The 26,939-nt window shown below is 45.3% G+C and overlaps 1 protein-coding gene across 10 annotated transcripts in view; it reads right to left on the reverse strand.

Annotated features, from left to right (window-relative positions):
* Positions 1–26,939, reverse strand: part of LOC137372521 (uncharacterized) — a 203,681-nt gene that overhangs the window by 104,654 nt on the left and 72,088 nt on the right. The gene's annotated exons all lie outside the window — the stretch shown is intronic.

Consider the following 26,939-nt stretch of genomic DNA (forward strand, 5'->3'; position numbering starts at 1 on the left):
AATGTAAGTTGTGGCATCCTGCAAAGTGATCAAGAATTCACTGTTGGCTTTGTAAGCAGCTAATCTTTTATAGCCAGAAGCTTCTGATAGCGATCCCTAAAAACCCTAATAACTCCAGCATCCACTAGGTGAAGTCCAGAAATGGTATCCATTGAAAGATGGACAATTCTGCAGTCATTAGGCCCGAAATGTCAGGATGCATACACTCCTAGGCTGAGCTCAACATTTTCTGTCCAGAGATTGAATGCATTCCTCAAAATTCATAGAAATTACCCAAGATTGCTGATTGAAACAGTAATTGATAACTCCAGAAAGCTGAACATTTTTGAAACATCTTTACCACTTACTTTTATCGATGAACAGAAAAGAGTGCTTCTCAGATTTGCGCATTTTGGCACCCAGATGAGTCAAAAGTTCCTTGGTTCCCACCTCCTTTTTTGAAAGGTGCGAGTCCCCCATAAGAAGCAAGTAATGCAGGCAGAGCTGATGAAAGCTATTCCTTTGTAATTTCAGGGGTCACTTATTGGCTTCTCTGACCATTGGCTTAAGAGTTATAGCATGATCATTTTTCCTTCTTATGATTCATCTCAAGTTTACTTTAGAGATCACTGAACCCAATTTCTTTTGCAGTTTTGATGGCTTTTCCCCCCAATAAAATTTGTTCTGAAACTCCAGGAGATTTTTTATCATATGCTGCCTTGAACCACTTATTAGGATATTCTGCTCCAACATCATCGACTTTAGAACTGTGCAACCATTTCATGTCACATCTGAAATCTTAGTTTCTGACCAGTTTCAAGATAGAATTCTGTTGTTCTTTGTCTATTTTGCGAATGGTGCCTGTGACACCATAGGCTGAATTTTATTCGGGCGCCACGCTGCATGGCGGCACCCTTTCAACTTAGCTCGGCGCCCGCAATTAGCAGCCACCGCAGAGCCCCCGTGATATTACGCGCGGGGGGTCATTAGCATCACTGCACTGAGCCTCTCCCCCGATATTATGTGGGGAGAGGCGGGACATTCGGCACAGTGAGGAACCCTTTGACAGCTGTGCAGCAGGTGCTGGGGCCCTAGTTTAAGCGCCCCAGCACCTGCTTCCTGACAGCTGTAAAAGAAATACTTATCTGACTACTGAAGAGTGGGGCTGCTGTCAATCTGGCAGCAAAGCAGAAAGTCCTGCAGAAACCTAGCATGTCAGGCAGCATCTGTGGAGAGAGAGAAGCAGAGTTAACTTGTGCAAGTTCACAGACCTGAAAGTTAACTCCGCTTCTCTCGCCACAGATGCTGCCTGGCCTGCTGAGTGACCCCAGCACTTTCTGCTTTGCTGCCACATACTTACCCTGCTGTGTCCCAGTGTCCTGTGAAGCTGCGATCCTCTTCTTCCACTCAAGTGTAACATTCCTTCTTGTAGGCGTGCTGCACCTGGTTGAATAATCTTAAATTCGCACATTCCAGGATGTGAAACTTGAATAGACCATAAAAGGTATTACAGACGTTCACAGAGAACACACTGACACAAATAGGAAGGCATGGGTGTCACAGCATTATAAATATGTCTTTCACTAAATGTTCCTCATCAACATGTGTGTCCTTTTCTCTGTGCAAATGATGTGTGCCAGCATGTAGCAACAATATCACATCCCTTTGTAGCGTTGGCCCTTCAGAACAGCCAACGTATGCAATAACATCATTGCCATGCCACCAGTACACATGAGCGTCTCCACGGATGCAGTGACATGGACATTGACTCAGTCAGCTGCTGCCTCTAGTGGTTTACACAGAGATGCTGCAGATGTGCACTAGTGCACAGCAGGTGAGCGAGGGTGATGTGTGGCTTGCAGAGCTCATGTCAGTTCCTATGGAGCAGATAGCCTTTGTCTGATAAGCCACTTCTGTACATACCTACCTCACTGCTAGCCCTGCCTGCAGAGCCTGGGTGCCATTTGCCCTCCCTTGCGTCTTTCATGTTGTAGGTCCTCAGCGTCCTCATAATCCGAGGAGGAACCCTGTTGACGTCTCTCCTCATCATGCCAGGCCTATTGGGTGCGTAGTAGTGCAGTGCAGAAAGGAGATGGCCTTGTCAGCCCGTAGTACAGGGCATCACCCTATCCATACAGACACTGGAGGCGCTCTTTCAGCATGCCGATCTCCTGCTCAATGGTGGCTCATGTAGCTCAGTGGCTGGCGTTGTGTCTCTCCTCTGCAGGAGTGGTGATGTCCCTCACCGGTGTCGGGAGCCATGTCTGCAAAGGATAGCCCTTATCAATATATATTAATTATTTAGATGTAATATCTCCAAATTTGCAGATGACACAAAACTGGTTGGGAGGGTGAGTTGTGAGGAGGGTGCAGAGAGGCTTCAGGGTGATTTGGACAAGTTGAGCGAGTGGGCAAATGCATGACAGATGCAGTATAATGTGGATAAATGTAAGGCTATCCACTTTGGTAGCAAAAACAGGAAGGCAGATTATTATCTGAATGGCTATAAACTGAGAGAGGGGAATATGCAACAAGACCTGGGTGTTCTCGTACACCAGTCACTGAAGTTAAGCATGCAGGTGCAACAGGCAGTAAAAAAGGCAAATGGTATGTTGGCCTTCATAGCGAGAGGATTCGAGTACAGGAGCAGAGATGTCTTGCTGCAATTATACAGGGCCTTGGTGAGGCCACACCTGAAATATTGTGTGCAGTTTTGGTCTCCTTATCTGAGGAAGGATGTTCTTGCTATACAGGGAGTGCAGCGAAGGTTTACCAGACTGATTCCTGGGATGGCGGGACTGACGTATGAGGAGAGATTGAGTCGGTTAGGATTATATTTGCTGGAGTTCAGAAGAGTGAGGGGGAATCTCATAGAAACCTATAAAATTCGAACAGGACTTGACAGGGTAGATACAAGAAGGTTGTTCCCGATGGTGGGGGAGTCCAGGACCAGGGGTCATAGTCTAAGGATACAGGGTAAACCTTTCAGGACTGAGATGAGGAGAAATGTTTTCATCTCAAACAGTGGTGAGCCAGTGGAATTCGCTACCACAGAAAGCAGGTGAGGCCAAAACATTGTATGTTTTCAAGAAGGAGTTAGATATAGCTCTTGGGGCGAAAGGGATCAAAGGATATGGGGGGAAAGCGGGAACAGGTTACTGAGTTGGAGGATCAACCATGATCATAATGAATGGTGCAGCAGGCTCAAAGGGGCGAATGGCCTACTCCTGCTCCTATTTTCTATGTTTCTATGTCCAAGAAGCCACCACTCCATCTGAGTCAGTTCAGTGAACAGCGGCGGCAGCTGGGGCTGGTGCAAGACCCAGGTGTCATGGCAGCTGCCTGAGAAGCGGTCACACATTCACTGCAAGCATCTGCGGTGTTCACATTCCAGCTTCATCTAGTTTGAGAGGGTTCCTTCAATGGTGACATCTGCAGGTGATAGCCTGGCAGTAGGCCTGATGGCCATAGGAGTGCAGTCTATGAACATTACAACCTATGGTTCTCCAGCAATGATGCCAGAACTAATGGCCCTCTGGGCCTGGCTGTGAGAGTCTATCCTGACGTGGACATACTCACTGGCCCTCCGGTGCAGGGCACTGGTGACCTCCCTGATGCAGCGGTGCACTGTTGACTGTGTGACCCCACAAAGGTCTCAGGTGGGCCCCTAAAAGGCTGCAGAGGGTCAGGCTTGAGAACTGCTGCCACTATGAGGAACAAAGGCATGGGATGTCCACCGGAGCCCATGAACTGCAGGTCATCTTGAGCAGGGCACAGAGATGTGTCACCACCCTCTCAATATGTGCAATCTCCTCTGACACTGGTGCTCTGACATGCGATGGCAGGTCATTTGGGGCCTGTAGATGCACAGCAACCGTTATGGCGGGCTCCCCTTGGGGGCTGCTGCTCATGACTGGGGGCCTCTACACCTGCCTGTTGATATTGTCTCTGGAGCATGCACATCCTCACATGCAGAGGATCACACAATGTAAGATGAGTCATACCTATTTCCATGTGATAAATAAAGTTGAACCCTGCATGTACTCGAAGGTTCCTAACAGGGCATGGATTGGTGTTGATGGGTACATCAGCTGTTTTCCTGGATCAACTAAGCGGTGTGCCATGGCATTGTCCATCTTGGCCAACACTCAGAGTGGCACAACATGACCACATCAAAATCCTACCAGCTGAGTCGAATGCCCCCACCATCCATAACATCTTAATGTTCCTGCCCTTTCTGGCACCCTCCCCACAAACACAGAGCGTGCACTGTTAACGGAGGCTTACTTTCCCTCCAGTAATCCCAGACCTCCCCCTTTTCAGAATGCAGAGAGCAACCCCTGTGTATCCCCCCTCCCTTTAGGAATGCAGTTAGACCCCTGTGTATGCCCCCTCCCTTTAAGAATGCAGAGTTAGACCCCTGCGTATCCCCCATCCCTTCTCCCTTTAAGAATGCAGAGTTAGACCCCTGAGTATCCCCCCTCCCTTTAAGAATGTAGAGTTAGACCCCTGTGTATCCCCCCTCCCTTCCGTAATGCACAGTGAGGACCCGCCGGCTTTTCGGATCGTGAATGGGTCGGCACGTGACGGTCGTCCGCTCAACAAAAAATCCAGCAGTGTCGGTGGAAAGGCGGCGAGCTGTATTACCAGCATAGGCAAGTAATCATTACCATATGCTAATTGTGGTGCCGCTGCCATGCAGAGGCGAGGGGCCACAACTAGGTCTCGCCGCCGCCGGTAAAATGCAGCAGGCCCGTCTTGTCATCGCGGATTGAGGCGGGCCTCTCCCCGCAGCATTTTACCGGCCCCTGCGCCACAACCTGCAGCGTCGAGGGGCCGGTAAAATTCAGCCCCAAATTGTTTTGCTAATTCAGTCTCTGACTTTGACTTTGTGTCCAGAACAGTAATAATTTCATACTTATAGCTCAAGTTCAGATATGGATGCCTTCTTTTTTAACTAATTTCATTTACACAAAAGTAACAACTCTTATAGGGTCAAGAATGCAGTAAAGTAACAGCCTATCCTAAATAACAATTCCTTATGTGAAGCCCCACCTTGAAAGAAAATTGTGAGTAAACAATCTGGTCAGTCAATCTGTGGTTGTTGAAATTTGCTTTGGCGGGTTGAAATACCATATAACATTATTGGATGCTTTACTAATTGGAACCGCATAGTTACATAACATTAAATGAATTATAACATTATATAGCTATACTATGGAAGCTCAAGATAGGTACAAACGTATCAAGCACAGCCAGAACAGGCTGGCAGTATAACATATGCAAATTGTAACAATGGGTAACTTAACATTATATGAATTCAATGACTATGGAGTGTGATTATGCAGTTTATGATCGTACATGGTATATAAAATGTGCATGTGCCACAGTTTCACCCCCTTGAGATTTGGGCTGTGCAATACATACAACTGCATCTAAAAATCAGAAACTCAAAGCAAAGTGGTCAAATTTGCAAAAACAGGTGACATAATGTACTTCATAAATGAGCAGGAGTGGGTGTGTATATTAAGTAGGTAGATGAGTACCTGGACATGGAGTGTGGCATATGGCATTTGATGAACATTTTCTTGTTCTTTGTTCTACAACTTTAGTTATCTTCTGTTGTCTTTCTACAAGAAAGATCAGTTTATCAGCTGGATATAAAATATGATTTGTTACAACCAGGCGAGAAAGGTGTCCAGAGGTCCCTCTCAGGTTTCACCTGGTCTTACCATAACAGGGTTTTATTTTTAAACACACTGTGTTGTTAGCTCCCCCTTGGTGAATCCTTGTTCACCACTTTCCAATTTCAGGCACAGAAACCAGCACAAACAGGTTTTCTTAGGTTTAAGTTGAAATTTATTAAAATTCGGTTGACACCTATGGATACACGACGCGTCCACGCTAGCATGCATACGCAATACACACACGCAAATAGAGACAGAAAAGAGCAAAAGAAAAATGAAGTGCAAAAGTTTGAGGCAATATCTGGAGAGCTGTTGTTACAGTTATTCAAGCTCACTGTAGAGTTCTTGATTGTAGCTAAATCTTGCTTTTCATTGGGGCCCAGTATTCTTCTTAAACCTTGTTCGCTGTAGGAGACTTTTCTCTCGGGGATCATGTGTCCTCAGTGGATTCAAAGGCTTGTGAGAAAGAGATGGGAGCGGACAGGAGCTGTCCAGGAGCTGTCTTTCTAAGTTCAAACTCTCTGTGGCCAGTTCAAAAGAAAGCCCTGGAACAGCCAGTTAGTCATGTGACTAGCTGGTCTAACCAGGCCTGGCCCCTGTGGATTGCATCACCCCAGCAGGCCCTGGAATGCACTTTCCCACTCCCCTCACTGATCAGCATCCATTGTGGGTTGAATGTGTCAGGGACAAGTCCTTTGTCCTTCCAAATACTGTCTGTTAATATGCAAATGTCTCTTCCAGCCATGGCTGGTCTGTTTAACAAGTCATTTCCTTGCTCTCGCAACAATTAAAAATCAATGTTCATGACAAAATTAATGTGCCTCATTCTTGGCAGGTGGGGCCTGCATGATACTTCCACACCCAATGGAATGAAATGCGATTTGAGAAAAGCGCATTTCATCAAAAGGGTTGAGAGAAAATATAAGATACAGAAAAAAAAATGCAGTTCTCTCATTCATTCACAAATCCGAAAACTTATCAAAACTGCCCGCCTCCTACCTTTTTGGCATCCCAGTAAACATGTTCTTTTTTGGGGAAGTTTCTCTTCCATTTGCCCAGTTCCATGGCTGCCAAGGGTCTGTGTTCATGCTGAGGTAATTTTTTTTCAAGAGAGTCTGTAGAGGGTGGGTCTATCCTGAACTCTCTTTCAGTGCTTTGCTGAGTCATGCAAATGATTTTGACTTTGGGGGAGGGGTGGTGCTCTTTGGTTCTGACTGTGGAGGAGGATTCTTTGCTAATCTCCCCTTTGTCCAACAGGACACTCCTGCCTGCAGGTATTTGTGCAGACTCTACTGCACTCCCCTCTGGCACTTCGACTATGTGAGGCGTCACCCTCAAGGTTTCTCTGCCCCAGAGGTATACCTTTGTCTTTGCAGGTTTCTGTAAATGCTGTTAGCAACTCTGGTGGAGTGATTATCATGTCTGCATTTACATAGGAGGCTGTGGGGTCTAACCTTTCACATTTTTCGGGGTTGGCTGACTGGACAGTAGGGGTTTTCATCTGGGAGTCCTCCCAGACTTCCTTTAACTTGCCCTCTTGTTCACTTCTTCCCCTTCTCTTTCTAAACCTTTGCCAGCCTTGTGTGCCTGCCTGTCCCCCTTTGTGCTCGGCGGTATCCCTTACAGTTCACCAGCTCTCTGCTGGAGGGTCCTCCTAACACCAGTACAGGACTTAGGGGTGTAGGTTTCACTGTAAGTTGGGGTTTCCCCTCAATTTGGCACATGTGGCAACTCCTGCAGTACTCCACCACATTTTTGTGGAGTTTTGGCTAGTTAAACTGCTGTCTTATGCGGGCTTTGGTCTTTCATATATCGGCATGTACAACCACGAAGAGTCACATTGGCCCTTCTTAATATTTCTCTCTGGTACTTCTGCGGCAGCACTAACTGGTGAACTACTGTCCACTCCTTGCTCTCAGGTCTGTGAGGAGAACTCCATTTCCTCATCAGTACCTCATTCTTTAAATAGTAGCAATCCGTCTGCTTCACTTTCAGACTGGGCAGCCTGTGCTAACTCTCGCAATACTGGGTCAGCTCATTGAGCCTCAGCTAGCGACAATCCATTTAATTCATTTCCTGGGTCCCTAACTTTCCAAAGAAAGTCTCAGACAGACCTAGTCATCTGCCTGCAGTGCTAATGCAGTCTTCTCTGGGGGAGCTGGTTTGATCATGCCCTGATCAACTATATATTCAGGGAAACTGCAGGGGTCCGTCTCCTGCCACGGCCCTGTCTCTCTACCTCCTGCAGTCTTTCTTTCACCACTGGGGGGGCCTACAACCTTCACCCCCACCAGATCATTAGCTAGGAGCAGGTCAACCCCATCCACAGGCAAACTAGGGACAATGCCTACTTTCACCAGTCCCGAAACTAGGTCACACTCCAGGTGCACCCGGTGTACAGGTACAGACATACACTGCCCTCCAATACCATTCACCACCATTCTGGTGTTCGCTGCACTCTCTGGGGGGAAAGGTCTGGCCGTTTCCCAGTATAAGGGATCCAGTGGCCCCTGTGTCCCTGAGAATTACTATGGGCTTGCCTGCCCCACTCGAGGGATATGGGGTTACTTTCCCTTCAAACACAAAACCCTGATAACCTTCAGGAATCCTATCAGCTTTTCCTGCACTTGTGGCCGTAGGCTTCCTGGGTTGCACTCTTACTGCAGTTAAAGCCACAGCTTGTTCTGCTATGCTTTCCATCAGGTTTTCTTCTTCACTGAGCGGGTGTGCCCTGATTAACCCTACAGGTTTTCCCTTTAGATTCCAGCAGTCAGCTTTTAAATGCCCTGCTTTATTATAATGGAAGCGCACAGGTCTCCAGGTCTCAGTCCTGCTCACTGCACCTTCACTGCAGATATGTAGACAGATTTTGGAAAGATGTAAAGGTAACAGGGTTGTAATGGTGGGTGATTTTAACTTCCCCTATATTGACTGGGACTCACTTAGTGCTAGGGGCTTGGATGGGGCAGAATTTGTAAAGAGCATCCAGGAAGGCTTCTTGAAACAATATGTAGATAGTCCAACTAGGGATGGGGTTGTACTGGACCTGGTATTGGGGAATGAGCCCGGCCAGGTGGTCGAAGTTTCAGTAGGGGAGCATTTCGGGAACAGTGACCATAATTCCATAAGTTTTAAGGTACTTGTGGATAAGGATAAGAGTAGTCCTCGGGTGAAGGTGCTAAACTGGGGGAAGGCTAATTATAACAATATTAGGCAGGAACTGAAGAATTTAGATTGGGGGCGGCTGTTTGAGGGTAATTCAACATCTGACATGTGGGAGTCTTTCAAACGTCAGTTGATTAGAATCCAGGACCTGCATGTTCCGGTGAGGAAGAAGGATAAGTTTGGCAAGTTTCAGGAACCTTGGATAACGCGGGATATTGTGAGCCTAGTCAAAAAGAAAAAGGAAGCATTCGTAAGGGCTAGAAGGCTGGGAACAGACAAAGCCCTTGAGGAATATAAAGGCAGTAGGATGGAACTTAAGCAAGGAGTCAGGAGGGCTAAAAGGGGTCATGAAAAGTCATTGGCAAACAGGATTAAGGAAAATCTCAAGGCTTTTTATATGTATATAAAGAGCAAGAGGGTAACCAGGGAAAGGGTTGGCCCACTCAAGGACAGAGGAGGGAATCTATGTGTGGAGCCAGAGGAAATGGGCGAGGTACTAAATGAATACTTTGTATCAGTATTCACCAAAGAGAAGGACTTGGTGGATCATGAGTTTAGGGAAGGGTGTGTAGATAGTCTCGGTTATGTCGTTATCAAAAAGGAGGTGTTGGGCGTCTTGCAGAGCATTAAGGTAGATAAGTCCCCAGGACCTGATGGGATCTACCCCAGAATACTGAGGGAGGCAAGGGAAGAAATTGCTGGGGCCTTGACAGAAATCTTTGTATCCTCATTGGCTACAGGTGAGGTCCCAGAGAACTGGAGAATAGCCAATGTTGTTCCTTTGTTTAAGAAGGGTAGCAAGGATAATCCAGGAAATTATAGGCCGGTGAGCCTTACGTCAGTGGTAGGGAAAATATTAGAGAGGATTCTTCGGGACAGGATTTACTCCCATTTGGAAACAAACAAACTTATTAGCGAGAGGCAGCATGGTTTTGTGAAGGAGAGGTCATGTCTCACTAACTTGATTGAGTTTTTTGAGGAAGTGACGAAGATGATTAATGAAGGAAGGGCAGTGGATGTTGTCTAGATGGACTTCAGTAAAGCCTTTGACAAGGTCCCTCATGGCAGACTGGTACAAAAGGTGAAGTCACACAGGATCAGAGGTGAGCTGGCAAGATGGATACAGAACTGGCTCGGTCATAGAAGACAGAGGGTAGCAGTGGAAGGGTGCTTTTCTGAATGGAGGGATGTGACTAGTGGTGTTCCGCAGGGATCAGTGCTGGGACCTTTGCTGTTTGTAGTATATATAAATGATCTGGATGAAAATGTAGCTGGTCTGATTAGTAAGTTTGCGGACGACACAAAGGTTGGTGGAGTTGCAGAGAGTGATGAGGATTGTCAGAGGATACAGCAGGATATAGATCGGTTGGAGACTTGGGCAGAGAAATGGCAGATGGAGTTTAATCCGGACAAATGTGAGGTAATGCATTTTGGAAGGTCTAATGCAGGTGGGAAGTATACAGTAAATGGCAGAACCCTTAGGAGTATTGACAGGCAGAGAGATCTGGGCGTACTGGTCCACAGGTCACTGAAAGTGGCAACGCAGGTGGATAAGGTAGTCAAGAAGGCATACGGCATGCTTGCCTTCATCGGTCGGGGCATAGAGTATAAAAACTGGCAAATCATGCTGCAGCTGTACAGAACTTTAGTTAGGCCACACTTAGAATACTGCGTGTAATTCTGGTCGCCACACTACCAGAAGGACGTGGAGGCTTTGGAGACAGTACAGAAGAGGTTTACCAGGATGTTGCCTGGTCTGGAGGGCATTAGCTATGAGGAGAGGTTGGATAAACTCGGATTGTTTTCACTGGAACGACGGAGGTGGAGGGGCGACATGATAGAGGTTTACAAAGTTATGAGCGGCATGGACAGAGTGGATGGTCAGAAGCTTTTTCCCAGGGTGGAAGAGTCAGTTACTAGGGGACATAGGTTTAAGGTGCGAGGGGCAAAGTTTAGAGGGGATGTGCGAGGCAAGTTGTTCACACAGAGGGTGGTGAGTGCCTGAAACTTGCTGCCGGGGAGGTGGTGGAAGCAGGTACGATAGCGACGTTTAAGAGGCATCTTGACAAATACATGAATAGGATGGGAATAGAGGGATACGGTCCCCGGAAGTGCAGAAGGTTTTAGTTTAGGCAGGCAACAAGATCGGCGCAGGCTTGGAGGGCCGAATGGCCTGTTCCTGTGCTATACTGTTCTTTGTCCTTTTTGGCCAGAGGAGAGCCCACTGTGTCTCCTGCTTTCCTTTCTCTCCCAGGACTGCTTGGGCAGATATCATCTTCCCACCCTTTGTCCTTTTCGGATCTGTGGGGATGATTAGGAAAGGTTCTCCCCTGGGAAACTGAGTTATAAATTAAAGCAAACTCATCGGCCACAACGGCCGCTTGCCGGGCTCTCTGAACCTGCTGCTCCTCTACATGGGTCTTTATGGAGAGTGGAAGAGAGTTGTTAAGTTCATCTAACAGAACTACTTCCCTGAGATTCTCATAGCTGAGCTGTACTTTAAGAGCCCTCAGCCACTAGTCAAAAGCCAGCTGCTTATTTCTTTCTAACTCCAGATAGGTTTGATTAGCTTGCTTCTTGAGGGTTCTAAACTTCTGGCAATAGGCTTCGAGTACTAATTCATATGCCCCTAGGATAGCATTTTTGGTCAGTTCATAATGTGATGAACTCTCATCTGGCAACAGGGAATAAACCTCATGGGCTTTTCCAGTTAGCTTGCTTTGCAGTCCAAGAGGCCAGGTCTCAGCTGGCCATTTTAGATTCCTTGCCAGTCTCTCAAAGAACACAAAACATTATTCTACATCCTCCTCATTGAATCTTGGAATTAGTTGAGCTAGTTTTAACAATTTTGTACCCAGCCCTGAATTCTGCTCCTCCATATTGGCCATGCTTTCACTGGGGTTACTCTGTCGCCCCCTAGTTAACTCAAGTCATCTCAGCTCTCTTTCTTCGCATTCTTTCTGGAAGGTTCTTTCTCTCCTGCCTCTCTTCGTCTTCACACTCCTTCTGGAAGGCTCTTTCTTTCTCCCTCTCCTGTCTCTTTTTCCCTTTCCTCAAATTCAAGTTTCCTTTGTTCCAATTGTATCTTTGCCAACAATACCCTGTCAGAGTCTTCTTCTAACCCTGTTTCTGCTTCTACAGATCCAAGGGAAAAATGGTTGGCCACTAGCCTTAGGAGTTCAGACTTCCTAGCCTTTCCATGTACAGTGCTCAGCCATTTTTCTCAACTCCTCCATAGACAGTGCTTTTAACTTATCCCAACTTAACTTATACTTCACCCTGGCTTGGAGAGCTACTAGCTTCAGTTGCAGACATGTTAGTATTCAATTACACACAACCACAAGAAAACTTGTATTGAAATATTGCTCTTTTTTTTTGATTGGGAACAATTTGGCTTCCCACTTCCGATTTCTCTTGTTTGTCTGTGGGTCAAATCTGGATGCTAACACCCAAATTTCTGTTTACGACCAAGTGAGAAAGGTGTCTAGGGGTCCCTCTCAGCCTTCACCTGGTCTTACTGTAACAGGGCTTTTTTAAAAACACACTTTTTAGCTCCCCCTTTGTGAATCTTTGTTCACCGATTTTCAATTATAAGGCAAAGAAACCAGCACAAACAGATTTTCTTTGGTTTAAAGAAGAAAAGTTGAAATTTGTTAAACTTAAAACTTTAATTCGGTTGACGCCTACAGATGCACAGCGCACACTTGCTAGCATGCATACGCGATACACACATGCAAATAGAGACAAAAAAGAGCAGAAGAAAAATGAAGTGCAAAAGATTGAGGCAATATCTGAAGTTTTTCTGCTTTTCATTGGGGCCCAGTATTCTTCTTAAACCTTGTTCGTTGTTGGAGACTTTTCTCTCTTGGTGTTCATGTGTCTTCAGTGGATTCAAAGGCATGTGAGAAAGAGATGGGAACAGACAGGAGAGATCTTCTCAGTCCAACAGCAAACAGTCTTTCTGAGTTCAAACTCTCTGTGGCCAGATCAAAAGAAAGCCCTGGAACAGCCAGTTAGTCATGTGACCAGCTGATCTAACTAGTCCTGGCCCCTGTGGATTGCATCACCCCAGCAGGCCCTGGAATGCGCTTCCCACCCCCTCACTGTCCGGTGATCAACATCCATTGTGGCTTGAATGCGTCAGGGAATGATCCTCTGTCCTTCCAAATACTGTCTGTTACTTTGCAAATGTCTTTTCCACCCACAGCTGTTCTGTTTAACAAGCCATTTCCTTGCTCCAGCAACAGTTAAAAATCAATGTTCATGACAAAATTAATGTGCCTCATTCTTGGCAGGTGGAGGCCTTCATGACAATTAAATCCTTGGCATACTTTTTCTCTGTACTTATTAAATGAATAGTGCTTTCCTTCATGTTCAATGTTCGAACAATTTTCAGTATAAAATAAATGCACGAGCGTTTAGAGCTTATATTTTCTGATTGTTAATATCCAGATCTTTGGTAATAAAGTGTGGGTAATAATCGATTACACCAGATTGCCATCGCTGCACATTGAAGCTCATTGGAAGAGCCCAGTAAGAAGAATGTTTTCTAATTTTTCAAGCCATTTCTCATATGTTCTTAATGTTTTATTTTTGCTGTTGTCACTTAGGTTGTCTGGGCCCTTTGTGCCAATTGTTGTGACGGCCTTATTTCCCCCAACATATGTAATAGTGGCCTAAAATGTTTCCCATTGGAAATCCTCCTAAATCTGTGTTTTTTGGGGAAGGAAGTAGAAGACCACTGAAGTGCTGCCAGACAGGTCAAGGTGTAGCAGATGTGCTCTGCAACCACCTACCAATAGCCCAGCCCAGCATATTAAAATCAATAGTCAGAAGCATTTATATCTACTTTTGTCAGAACAGCAATGTCCACAGAGATTTCAATTCACAAGAGATGTTATGATACATGGCAAGTGCTACATGCTGCTTGCAGCCAAATTCCTCCACAGGCATGGCAGTCTCAAAATTTCCATGAACCTTATCTTTTAGGTTCATTCCAGGACATTAGCAACATAAACCAAACAATTGTTCATAGATGGAAAAAGCAAGTAACTGATTCTCCATTTGCTCAAGCAAGCAATTTCATTTCCTTTACTTCTCTCTTTGGCCTCCTTATCTCGCGAGACAATGGGTAAGCGCCTGGAGGTGGTCAGTGGTGTGTGGAGCAGCGCCTGGAGTGGCTATAAAGGCCAATTCTAGAGTGACAGGCTCTTCCACAGGTGCTGCAGAAAAATTTGTTTGTTGGGGCTGTTACACAGTTGGCTCTCCCCTTGCGCCTCTGTCTTTTTTCCTGCCAACTACTAAGTCTCTTCGACTCGCCACACTTTAGCCCCGTCTTTATGGCTGCCCGCCAGCTCTGGCGAACGCTGGCAACTGACTCCCACGACTTGTGATCAATGTCACACGATTTCATGTCGCGTTTGCAGATGTCTTTAAAGCGGAGACATGGACGGCCGGTGGGTCTGATACCAGTGGCGAGCTCGCTGTACAATGTGTCTTTGGGGATCCTGCCATCTTCCATGCGGCTCACATGGCCAAGCCATCTCAAGCGCCGCTGACTCAGTAGTGTGTATAAGCTGGGGATGTTGGCCGCCTCAAGGACTTCTGTGTTGGAGATACGGTCCTGCCACCTGATGCCAAGTATTCTCCGGAGGCAGCGAAGATGGAATGAATTGAGACGCCGCTCTTGGCTGACATACGTTGTCCAGGCCTCGCTGCCATACAGCAACGTACTGAGAACACAGGCTTGATACACTTGGACTTTTGTGTTCCGTGTCAGTGCGCCATTTTCCCACACTCTCTTGGCCAGTCTGAACATAGTAGCGGAAACCTTTCCCATGCGCTTGCCTTTACTATGGACAATCAAAAGCAGCATGACAGGACCGGGTGATTTTATAACATGGCAGCATTCCTGAAATTCCAAGGATCCACAGGGCAATACATGTCACCTTGCACAACTGCATTACTTAAATAGGATAAGAATTCACTTGTGGATGTACAGTTCATTTATAACATCAACACAGTAATGCTCAAATCGATGCTCATTCCACAGGTAGTTTTCACAGAGCCTTTATTTTAAGGACCTGCCTGGCAGCACTTCAGTCTTGTGGTGGCTCCTTCCTAGCTTTTGCAACCACAGGTCATAATACCTCAGGGCATCTGCTAAACACAGGTATAATTAAGTGCATGCATTTGCCAAAGCAATCATCAGCACACAATAGCAGTTATAAAGAATGTATTTTGTGCTGCTGGTCTGGGTGATTTCAATGTTGAGATCAGGCTAGCAGCTGAACTAAAAAGATTCAAAAAAGTTTTGTGAGAGGCGGGAATGGAGCTGGGAAGCAATAACATTCAAAAACCTTAGAGTGGAGCTAAGAGCTGCTGTGGTAGTAGAAGATTTGAGGTCAAAGGTAGCCTTTGTTAGGATGAATCTGATTAAGACAGTTTTTAAAGGGAGAGGGACAGTACCTCAGCAAGGGGAGATACTAACAACGTAGGCAAGCAGAGGAGCCAGGAAATGCAACAAACTGAATGATGAAAAATTGATTGCAGAAAAGATCAAGAGGACAGGAAGTGGTACTCATGGAGGCAGATGTGAAAGAAACTGCAGAACATTAAGGAATATGGGGAGAATGGACGGGCCTAGAGTGGTCTAAATAGAGGGAAGAGAAGGATAAGCAGAGACAGAGGCAGCTGCATGCATGGTTTCAGAAATTCATTATTTCTTCATACTTGATATTAGAAGAGTGAGCTAGGGAACAGGATTTGAAGAGACAATGCATTGTGAAGAAACAGAGCTGTGAGGTGCTCTTGCTCTCCAGAATAATCAGAGAGATTGAGGTATCTTTTTATATCCTTGAGTTGGTTCTGCAGATCGCCCTGCACCTGCTTTGGTCACATCATGATGGTCCAAATGACACACATGCCAGCCACCATTATTTACTCATTCCACCGGAGTCAGCTACAAGTCCTTGGTTTGGATTTAAATGGTACACACAATACACAAGCACCAAGGGGGTAACATCATATAGCACAAAACAGAGAAGTAAATTGGTTGCAGTTTATTTGAATTTTATTCAGATATAGTGCAGAATAGGGTAATAGCATAACAAAGGATAGGTATGAATGGTAGTTGAGATAATGCAGAGGACAATATTGGAAATGGTGTTTTGAGTCACTCGCTGCATACAGGTGCACAAGAGTTCATTAAATGAGCAGCTGAAGCACTTCGTCAAATGTAAATTTTTTGAAACTGTGGCAACAGCCATCTTGATTACAAAGATGCTTCTGCATCAGCATCCTCTGCACTATTCTCTGTCCCTAGTCTTGTTTCCGTAGTGACATTGTACTCCATGGTTATGCCTCTTTACAATGCAAAGTTATGCAGCAAACAATGGACAATTATGTTCTTGGGGATTCTGGTAGGGTTGCACTGAAAAGTTCTTCTTTAAGATGCCAATAGTGTGCTCTTTAATGATCCTGCCAACTGCATAGAACTCTTTGTAATTTATACTATGCTAAAGGAGTCAGAAGCCATGACTAAAGAGGATGGCTCAAGGGTATCACAAGCCATGACTGAAGAGGGTAATCTTTGTCTCAAAAGAGCCATTCTTGCAGGCTGTTTCTGCACTCAAATAAGGGTAGCAGAAGAATGTTTTAGAATGAGAGCATTATAACTGCTGTCTTGGATGTCAGGACATTGACCGACATGAATTGGAGTCCCTGATCAGTGACCGATTGTGCATTGATTAAGTAGATCCCCTTTCAGTTCATGTAGGACAAAGCAGTGAAGCTAGGTACCACATTCACGACCATCTGGTAATCCAGCAACAGAATGTAACTGACTGGCTGTATCAAGCAATTGGCTCACTGTACCATGTTTCTGCTATTGTTCAGTCAGAAAGGAGATGGAAGTGTTGACTGCTGAACCATGCATCAGTTACCTGTTAAAATACATTTAAGGACAGCGAATTGACTGATACTTTTGATGTTCCCTTTGCTAGCCTGGAATGAACCAGTGGAATACAAGTTATGCTGACCATTTGGGATACCACTGGCATTGTTGCCCCTGTAGTGCAGCCTGTCTGCATGTGTTTTAGTAACATATGGCATGGCTCTGCAATTGCTTCCATGCAGAATGCAGAGGCAAAGCCGTGTAGTCATTGTGCATTAAGTAAATGCACCAGGACCTACAGTTGTGGTCTGTGGCATAATGATGGGTGTATGCAGTCTGGCAGGCATTAAAAACTATGACTGAGGTGTTTAAAAGCAAGTGTCATATTTATTAACAAATTCCATTGCCAATGAAATAGCTGTTTCTCTGCAAGACCTTCCTTCTGTTATAGAAGAATTACCATTGTGTCTTTAACAACCACTTTCAATTAGTGTAATTGACACTGGATGGGACTTCTACCTGAAATTCAAAAAGCAAACAGCTGAATATCAATGTCCCTATATTTAAATGTCATATGCAGGCATAATGAAGCTACAATATGTTCTGTGTGACAGCAGTATACATGAGCATTAAAGGTGGGCTGTAAAATTGGGGAGCCAACAAATTCCTGATGGAACGATTTTTCAGTTGTTGTTTGCCAGTCTTACACCACTGGCAGCATTTTTCTTCACAGAATTCTAAAAGCCTCTTAAAAGTGCCATGCATCCCACCAATAAGCTAACATAGTTTAGGCATGTTATTCATGGTACATGAACTGAACTCCTCAGCCGGAAGAAATATTAACAAATATTTGAGACAAGTTTGCTTGTTAAAAAGTTGATATTGGTTGCTTCCCTTATCAACTTAATGTCTACCAACTACATTACTGTTTGACCATTTGGGAAGGATAAGCATTCAATAAAAATCCATTAAGTACCACAGATGTACTTTTCTCTGAGAACTGAATGGGAAAGGAGCATTAAATTAACTGCATGCTTCAACTAGTTATTTCAAATGACTATATATTGTAATATAATTATTTGGCAGTCAGTATTTTTCCCTGTATTGTCAGGCAACTCCGCCCCCCCCACCACCCACACCAGCCAAGAACGAGGAAAATTAATTTTGCCACATAAATTTTAAACTACTGACGGTGAAGAAAGAAAGGGCGGCACAGTGGCACAGTGGTTAGCACTGCAGCCTCACAGCTCCAGGGACCCGGGTTCGATTCTGGGTACTGCCTGTGTGGAGTTTGCAAGTTCTCCCTGTGTCTGCGTGGGTTTTCTCCGGGTGCTCCGGTTTCCTCCCACAAGCCAAAAAGACTTGCAGGTTGATAGGTAAATTGGCCATTATAAATTGTCACTAGTATAGGTAGGTGGTAGGGAAATATAGGGACAGGTGGGGATGTTTGGTAGGAATATGGGATTAGTGTAGGATTAGTATAAATGGGTGGTTGATGGTCGGCACAGACTCGGTGGGCCGAAGGGCCTGTTTCAGTGCTGTATCTCTAATCTAATCTAATCTAACTTGCTTTAAAAATCAATTGGAAACTTTGGCCGGAGAGAGACATTAGCATATCCACAGAAAGTACTTCAACGAACAAAGGGGCTATTTCCTGTTCCAATTTAATCCACAATAGACTTTTGATTACCAGATGTTGAAGGTGGAAAGGCGAGCATTCCAGGTTAACTGCTAAAATGGCCAAATACACAAACAGACGTAGTCAAACCGGTTTGATCACATGGCTGGCTGACTGTTGGAGTTCTTTGAATTTTGAACTTGCCACAGAGTGTTTGAAAATCAGAAGGCTGTTAGCTCCTGGACTGAGAACATCTCCTGTCTGCTCTCATCTAGCTCTCACCAGCTTCGGAAACCAATGAAGACATATGAACACCAAGAGAGAAAAGTCTCCTACAGTGAACAAGGTTTAAGAAGAATACTGGCCCCAACGAAAAGTAAGAGCTGTTTACAATCAAGACCTCTGCAGTGAGTTGGAACCACAGAAACAGTAACAAGAAACCCCCTTTAGAGACTGCCTCAGACCTCTCCATTTTATTTTTCTTCTGCTCTTTTCTGTAGCTATTTGCATGTGTGTATCGCGTATCCATTGTCTCTCGAGATAAGGAGGCCCAAAAAGAAAGAAATCGCGTGTGCATGCTAGCGTGGGCGCGTCGTATATCCGTAGGTGTTAACCGTATTTGAGTTTAAGTTTAAGGTTTAATAAATTTCACTTTTCTTCTATCAACCTAAGGAAATCTGTTTGTGCTCATTTCTTTGCCTTATAATTGGAAAGCTGTAAACAAGGATTCACAAAGGGGGAGCTCAAAACACAGTGTGGTTAAAATTAAACCCTGTTACAATAAGACCAGGTAAAGACAGTAAAAGACCCCGAGACACCTTTCTCACCTGGTCGTAACGGAAATTTGGGTGCTAGCGTCCGGAATCTTACCCACAGACAAACGAGTGAAATTGGAAGCAGAAAGCCAAATTGTTCCCATTCAAAAAGAGCAAAATTTCAATTCAGGTTTTCTTGTGGTTGTGTGTGATTGAATACTAACATGTCTGCAACTGAAGCGAGTAGCTCTCCAAGTCAGGGTGAAGTAACTTGGGATAAGTTAAAAGCACTGTCTAGGCAAGAGTTGAGAAAAATGGCTGAGCAGTGTGGGATCACTGTACGTGGAAAGGCTAGGAAGTCTGAACTCCTAAGGCTAGTGGACAGCCATTTTTCCCTTGAATCTGAAGAAGCAGGAGCAGGGTTAGAAGTAGACCCAGAGAGGGTACTGCTAGCAAAGATACAATTGGAACAAAGGAAACTTGAATTTGAGGAAAGAGAAAGAGAGAGAGGCAGGAGAGGGAGAGAGAGAGAAAGAATATTCCAGAAAGAATCTGGAGAGAGAGCTGAGGCAGCTTGAGTTAACTAGGGGGTGACAGAGTAACCCTAGTGAAAGCATGGCCAATACAAAGGAGCAGAATTCAGGGCTGGGTACAAAATTGCTGAAACTCACTCAATTAATTCCAAAATTCAATGAGGAAGGTGTGGAAGTGTTTTTTGTGTCTTTCGAGAAACTGGCAAGGCAGCTAAAATGGCCAGCTGAGACCTGGTCTCGCTTATTGCAAAGCAAACTCACTGGAAAAGCAAATGAGGTTTATTCCTTGTTGCCAGATGAGAGTTCATCAAATTATGAACTGACCAAAACTGCTAGCCACTCAAGGCAGCAGTGGTCAGAGATCGCATATATATGAAACACAGTGTACCAATTCCCAAACTCACATTCCCAGTTTTCAACTTTATGGATCGTTGCCATAGAGCTGCCTTGAGCGGCAATACAGATGCCTACCTCCACTTCCCGGGATGCCGCCGCTGCTTCCTGCATGGCACTGCTGGGTAGAAGACTTTGAATGGACACTATCCTGACATCACACACACAACCTTGGTAGGAAGGGAAGCAAAAGGTCTATGGTTACACCGTCAGCAGTTTCCTCATCATACCAAATAGCTGGATGAGGATGTGCTGGGAGTTGAGAAAGGGCATAAGGCAGGAACATGCCATCATCCTCAATGGCCTCAGCGACATCAGATACCACAGGCCCTGTCGCAGCTAGCCCCGAGATGCTGGAAACCATCTCATCCATAGAGGTGATGCAGGCATCCTTGTCCCCTGCCAGTTCTGCTCTGCTCTGCTCCCTTCTACTGTGTGCCACCCAAGGTTCGCTTTAATGTCCCTTTGCTGTGTGTAGCGCTGTGTAGTCCCTTTAAGATTGCTGCACGGCCAGGCATGCATGCCTCTGAAAGGTACTGTTGCTTGTGTACAGCTTGTTGGTTCCCTGTGTGGCACATTCCCAATTTCTGCATGGCAGCACACCGGCTCAGCTTTGAGAGAACACAAGTGTCACCTTGCCCTGCAAAAAAAAAAAGCAGGATGTGAGTGGCTGCATAGCATTATGTATGGGTGATGTGTCTGCCATAGCTGAATAGCTGGAGATATGTAGAGGCAGTGAGAGGTGATTGTGAGGCTGGCAGCATTGGTAGGTATGTGAGGGTGAGGTGGAGTATTTGGATATTAGGCATGAGTCCTGAGAGCCAAGGTATGCTGCTGGGTGAGTGATGGAGGTATGGTGCATTGAGCAACATGAGAGACTGGTGCTGTAGGAGATGGTCAGGTGACAATACATGCACTGGCAATGACTACCCATGAGGTTATTAGATTCTTGTGGCACTCCTCCCAGGTCCTCGGGTCTAGACTCCAGGAGTTGACATCCCTGACCACCTGCTTCTATTCCCTTCTGAGGGTGGTCCTCGAGATCTTCCTGCCCCTCACCAATGATGTCTCTCCTCCTGCCTACCTGCATCACTAATGCCTCCAACACTGTATCCATCATTATGGAACCCTCTCTCTGCCTTGATGTTCACTTTGCAAAATTTTACACTGCAGCAGTATTTTTGTGCAGCTTCCCTTTAAAGTACAGCCTGCCTATATCACATGAACAGAAAACAATACTGCCAGGGCTTTCTGTTGTGCATTGAGGCTGCGGGCAACATGGGAGGACAGAGAAGCAGTGCTGGAGTTGCTCAGGCCAACACTACAATCATTTAGATCAGGTGGGTACATCAAATTTGCATGTTGCCTACCTCAATCTGGACAGAGGCAGGCAGGTCACGAATCATGAGCCTCATGCCCAAAAACCAGGGCACACCAATTCTAGTCCTATGTGCGCTTCTGCCTTTCTAATTCTATATTTTTGTCACACACAAATACAGTGGGGGTGAAATTGGTCTTGACATTAATGGACTGTGACAAATGTGAACTATTCCTTCGCGACCTTCACAATCTGTCTGTAGCCTTTGATATCTTTAACCACACCATCCATCTCTACCGCCATTCAGCTGAGTAGGGCTGTACTCACCTGGTTCTAATCGTAGCCAAAATATCATCTGCAATGGCTTCTCTTCCCACTTCCGCATTGTCACCTTTGGTGTCCCCCAAGGATATACCTCTGGCCTCTCCTATTTCTCATCTACTTGTTGCCCCTTGACGATATTGTCTGAAAACACAGTGTCAGTTGCCATGTGTACACTGATGATACCCAGCTCTACCTCACCACTGCCTATCTCGATCCGTCCACTGTCTCTAAATTGTCAAATTGCTTGTTGGACATTTAGTACTGGATAAGCAGAAATTTCCTCCAATTAAATATAGGGACGACTGAAGCCATTGTCTTCGGTCTGTTCTATCAGCCTTGTTCCCTAGCCACCAACTTCATCCTCTCATTGGGCTGAAGTTTCTAACCCACAACCTCTTCATCACAAAGACCACCTACTTCCACTTCCATAAGAATGCCAGTTGCTGTCTTGCCTCAGCCCATTTTTTTTTTGCTGACACCTTATCCAAGCCATTGTTACCTCCATACTCAATTATTTCTACACTCACTCTGCTGGCATCCCATTTTCCACCCTCCATAAATTTTGCTGCCTGTGGGCTAACCTGCACCAAGTCCTGCTCAGCTAGAACCGCTGTATTTGTTACCTAAATTGGCTCCCAGTCCAGAAACATCCCAAATTTAGAATTCTCAACCTCATGTTCAAAATCTTCCCCACACCTCCCTAACTCTGTAACCTTCAACAGCTCTACAATGCTCCATGAATTTTGCATTTCTCCAACTCTGGCATCTTATGCATCCTCCCTCTCCTTCATCCTACCATTGGCAGCTGTGCCTTCAACCATCAAAGGTGCTAAGTTCTCAAATTTCTTCCCTAAACCACTCTGCCTTCATTTCTCCCTTCTCCTTTAAGATCCTCTTCGATCAAGCTTTGAGTCACCTCTCCTAATATCTCCTTCTTAGCTCAGCGTCAATTTTTGTTTGATAATGTTCCTGTGATGTGCTTTGGGATGTTTTGCATACATTCAGGGGTATGTTATTGGTTTCTTGGAATACAGCAAGTCAGTAATCAATGCACAATATGGCATTCTCCCACGTAAGAACAGTAGGTACCAATCTGAATGGGGGGTTGTTATATTGACACATAAACAACCAGAGGAATGCCCTGATAAAAGGGCCTGGCCCATCATAGGTAATGAACCATACATTTGAAGGTAGCGACATCATCTGAAGAAATAACGTCAAGTTTCTTGGGAAAGAAAAAAGTTTGGCAAGCAATGGACATGCAGAGACTGGACAAGAAAACTAGCGAAAGTGTACCAATCTGATATTCTATGATCTGTTAAATTTACATGTCCATGATAATGCAGTGTAGAAATATGATTGTGTGCTTATAGGTCTGGTATTAATATGAAGATGTTTTTTTTTAAAGAGATACAGCACTGAAACAGGCCCTTCGGCCCACCGAGTCTGTGCCGACCATCAACCACCCATTTATACTAATCCTACACTAATCCCATATTCCTACCACATCCCCACCTGCCCCTATATTTCCCTACCAACTACCTACACTGGAGGCAATTTATAATGGCCAATTTACCTACAAACTTGCAAGTCTTTTGGCTTGTGGGAGGAAACCGGAGCACCCGGAGAAAACCCACGCAGACACAGGGAGAACTTGCAAACTCCACACAGGCAGTACCCAGAATTGAACCCGGGTTGCTGGAGCTGTGAGGCTGCGGTGCTAACCACTGCGCCGCCCTAGTGGAATTGTGTGGTTGAAACCCAGAAGTTGGCTCACAGTTGGAATCTGTGATCCCGATTTAGAAATCTGGGTTTTGCATCTCCAAGCTGCGTGGTGAGTGTGATACGCACTCGCGGGATGCAATCGCAGCTGTATTTAAAGGGGCAGTACACAAATAGGAATTGGAGGTATTCAGGATAGCAAGGGAAGGAACCAGATTCAATTATGTATCACTGGAATTACTTCTGGATGCAATCAGCAGGAGGGACATACTTTTCCCCAGTAATAGGAGGAAGGAGCCTGTGGCTTTCACCAAGGAGCCATGGTTGGAGACAGCCTTGGTGGCTGTGCCATCAGCTGCCGAGGCCTTTAGCTCTAGCATTCCCTCCCTAAATATCTCTAACTCGCTTTCTTCCTTTAGGATGCTCCTTAAAACTTACCTCTTTGTCCAAGTTTTTTTTAATCAGCTCTCCTGATATCTCGTGGCTCTATCAAATTTTGTCTGATATTGTTCCTATGAAGTTTCTTGGAAAAAGGTGCTACATAAATGCAAGTAACTGTTGTTGTAGTACTTGAGGTGGTGAGCAGCAGAAGCATTGTGCCAGGGTCCTTTATGCAATGTTGGGAGCTGTTAAAGACCAAGCCAGGTCAGGAAAAGTGAGTACTCTCGCTGATTTAACTACATCCCATGCTCTAAGTTCCACTTCCACCTTTTGTTCTATCGTTCCAAATGTTCTCCCATCACATCACTCCTCACACCTGCTCAACTTCCAGCAGCACCCAGGCTTCACTTTTATGCACTGCATTCCATCCCCATTTATCCATCCACCATTGCCATTCACTCCAATCCTTACGCAATGTTATGCATCTGTCAGATAATCACCTTGACCAAGGTGGTCTGCCACAAACAGTCCAGCTCATAGATGCAGAGGAGACGACCCTGGATTTAGATGGCACATCTGTACCCTCTCAGTTGGAAATGGAGAGACAGGGAGCTGACTCACAGATAGTTGATGACAGAGTTACAAATTTCTCTGGCACACATATAGAATCATAGAATCGTATAATGTAGGAGGTCATCTGGCCCATCAAGTGTGTGTCAGTTCTTTCAAAGAGCAATCCAGTTAGTCCCACTCCCCTGCTCTTTCCCTATGTTATCCCTGCAATTTATTCTCCTTCAAGATTTATCTAATTCCCTTTTAAAGGTACTATTGAATCTGTATTTTTTTTTATTCCAAAAATATGCTTTATTCATAAAAATCTGTAAAAAGAATGCATTACAAAACAGTTCAAAACAGCACCAAGTAGACATTCCAAAAAGTGCAAAGGAAATCAGTTTTCTTCGATACAGGAGTGAGCTGCCTCACAACCCTTCCATTCCATTTTACAAGCCATGTACATTTTACAGCAAACCCATATTTGGTGTATACAGCCCGAGGGGTTTCCCATGCGACCAGCCCCTCAGTTCACTTTGGTGGGAGGACCTTACACAGTGGTCTTTCGCCATTGAGCTTTGCAGCGGCTGCCCCAAGCTTTAGTGCGTCCCTCAGCACTTAGTCCTGGAGCTTGGAATGTGCCAGTCTGAAACACTCGGTCGTGGACAACTCTTATCGCTGAAAGACCAGCAAGTTTCGGGCAGACCAAAGAGTGTCTTTCACCGAATTGAAGGTCCTCCAGCAGCAGTTGATGTTTATCTCTGTGTGCGGCCCTGGGAACAGCCCATCGAACACAGATTCCTGTGTTACAGAGCTGCTTGGGATGAACCTCGACAAAAACCACTGCATCTCTTTCCACACCTGCTTTGCAAAGACACATTCCAGAAGGAGGTGAACAACTGTCTCTTCCCCACCGCAGCCACCTCGAGGGCAACGTGTGGAGAGAGCGAGACTCCGGACACGCAGGGAGTATCTGACAGGCAGGGCCCTTCTCACCACCAGCCAAGCTATGTCATGGTGCTTGTTTATTGAATCCATATCAGCTAATGCATTCCAAATCCTAACCACTCATTGAAAAGGTCTTTGGTCTTGCCACCTCTAGTTCTTTTACCAATCACCTTAAATTTGTGCCCTCTCATTTACCCTTCAGTTATTCGAACAGTTTCTCTTTATTTACTCTATCTAAATCATTAATTATCTTAAACACCTCTCTATCAATCCCCTTTTAGCCTTCTCTATCCACATAACTGTATTTTTTCATTTTTGGAACCATTCTAGAATATATCTTGTGTAATGACGACGACAACAAAAGTGTGGTACCCAGAATTGGACACAATACTCCAGTTGTGGTTGAACTAGTGTTTTATATGTCTTTGGCATAACTTCCTTGCTTTTGTATGCTATAAAGCCCAGGTACCCCATGCTTTAACTGCTTTGTTAACCTGTCCCATTAACCTGAGATTTGTGCATGAACAACCCCCCCAGTCTCCCTCTTTATCATTGACTGAACTATGAGAAGACTGAGTATGATGCTCGTCAAAATTGTGACTTTGCCATGAGTAAATCATATTGTTTCTTTTGTCTTCTGTTACCGTTATGCATATAGCAATTGTTGGAGGACATCTACAGGTACAGTTCCTCAGAGAACCTCACTTCTTCTGAGGGTACATCATCACAGACATAACATGTACCAGTGCAAATACTCGCACTTCGGTGCATCTACTTGATGAGTTTGGATTTCACCATGTGATTCACATCTCACAGGTGAGCACAAGCATACACGAATGACGGACAGCTGTGGAGAGTTTGCATCAGTAGCAGGGGTGAGTGGGGTGGGAGGCGGAGGCAGTGGGTGATGGTGGAGGGGTGCAGTCCTCTCCAAGCTCTGCTCAGCTGACACAGATGGTGAGCCCCAGGGTCAACCATGGAGGAGGGGAGTAATATATATGCAGCAACAACTTAGCAAGGTACTGACTGATGTTTCATGCACATTATGCACAAAGAGGACGGAAGAGGCCAACTCAATCGTTAATTTTTAAAAATTCTTTCATGAGATGTGGGCGTCACTGACCTGCCAGCATTTGTTGCCCATCCCTAAATGCCCTTGAACTGAATGGCTTGCTAGGCCATTTCAGAGGACAGTTAAGCTACATTGCTGTGGGTTTGGCGCCACATGTAGGCCAGACCAGGTAAGGACAACAGATTTCCTTCCCTAAAAGACATTAGTGAATCAGATGGGTTTTTACGATCATCGATGATAACTTCATAGCACCATCACTGAGACCAGCTTTCAATTCCAGATTTTTGCACTGGTGGCACAGGGAACTGTGAGAATGTCTGCCATGGCGAGAGTGGCCGCCTCCAAGGTGCTTCAAGCATGGCTCTCAAATGCGTTGAAGCAGGCCATGACCATACATACTTCGGATGTCAAGTTGTGTACCATGTAAGAAAATAGGAACAGGAGTAGATCATACAGCCCATCGAGCCTTCTTGGCCATTCAATAAGATCATGGCTGATCTTCATCTTCAACTCGTTCGTTCCCCATATCGCCTGATTCAGAGAGACCAAAAATCTATCTCAGTCTTAAATGTATTCAACGATTGAGCATCCACAACCC

Source organism: Heterodontus francisci, chromosome 8 (assembly GCF_036365525.1).
Source record: "Heterodontus francisci isolate sHetFra1 chromosome 8, sHetFra1.hap1, whole genome shotgun sequence".
In the NCBI taxonomy this organism is placed as follows: domain Eukaryota; kingdom Metazoa; phylum Chordata; class Chondrichthyes; order Heterodontiformes; family Heterodontidae; genus Heterodontus; species Heterodontus francisci.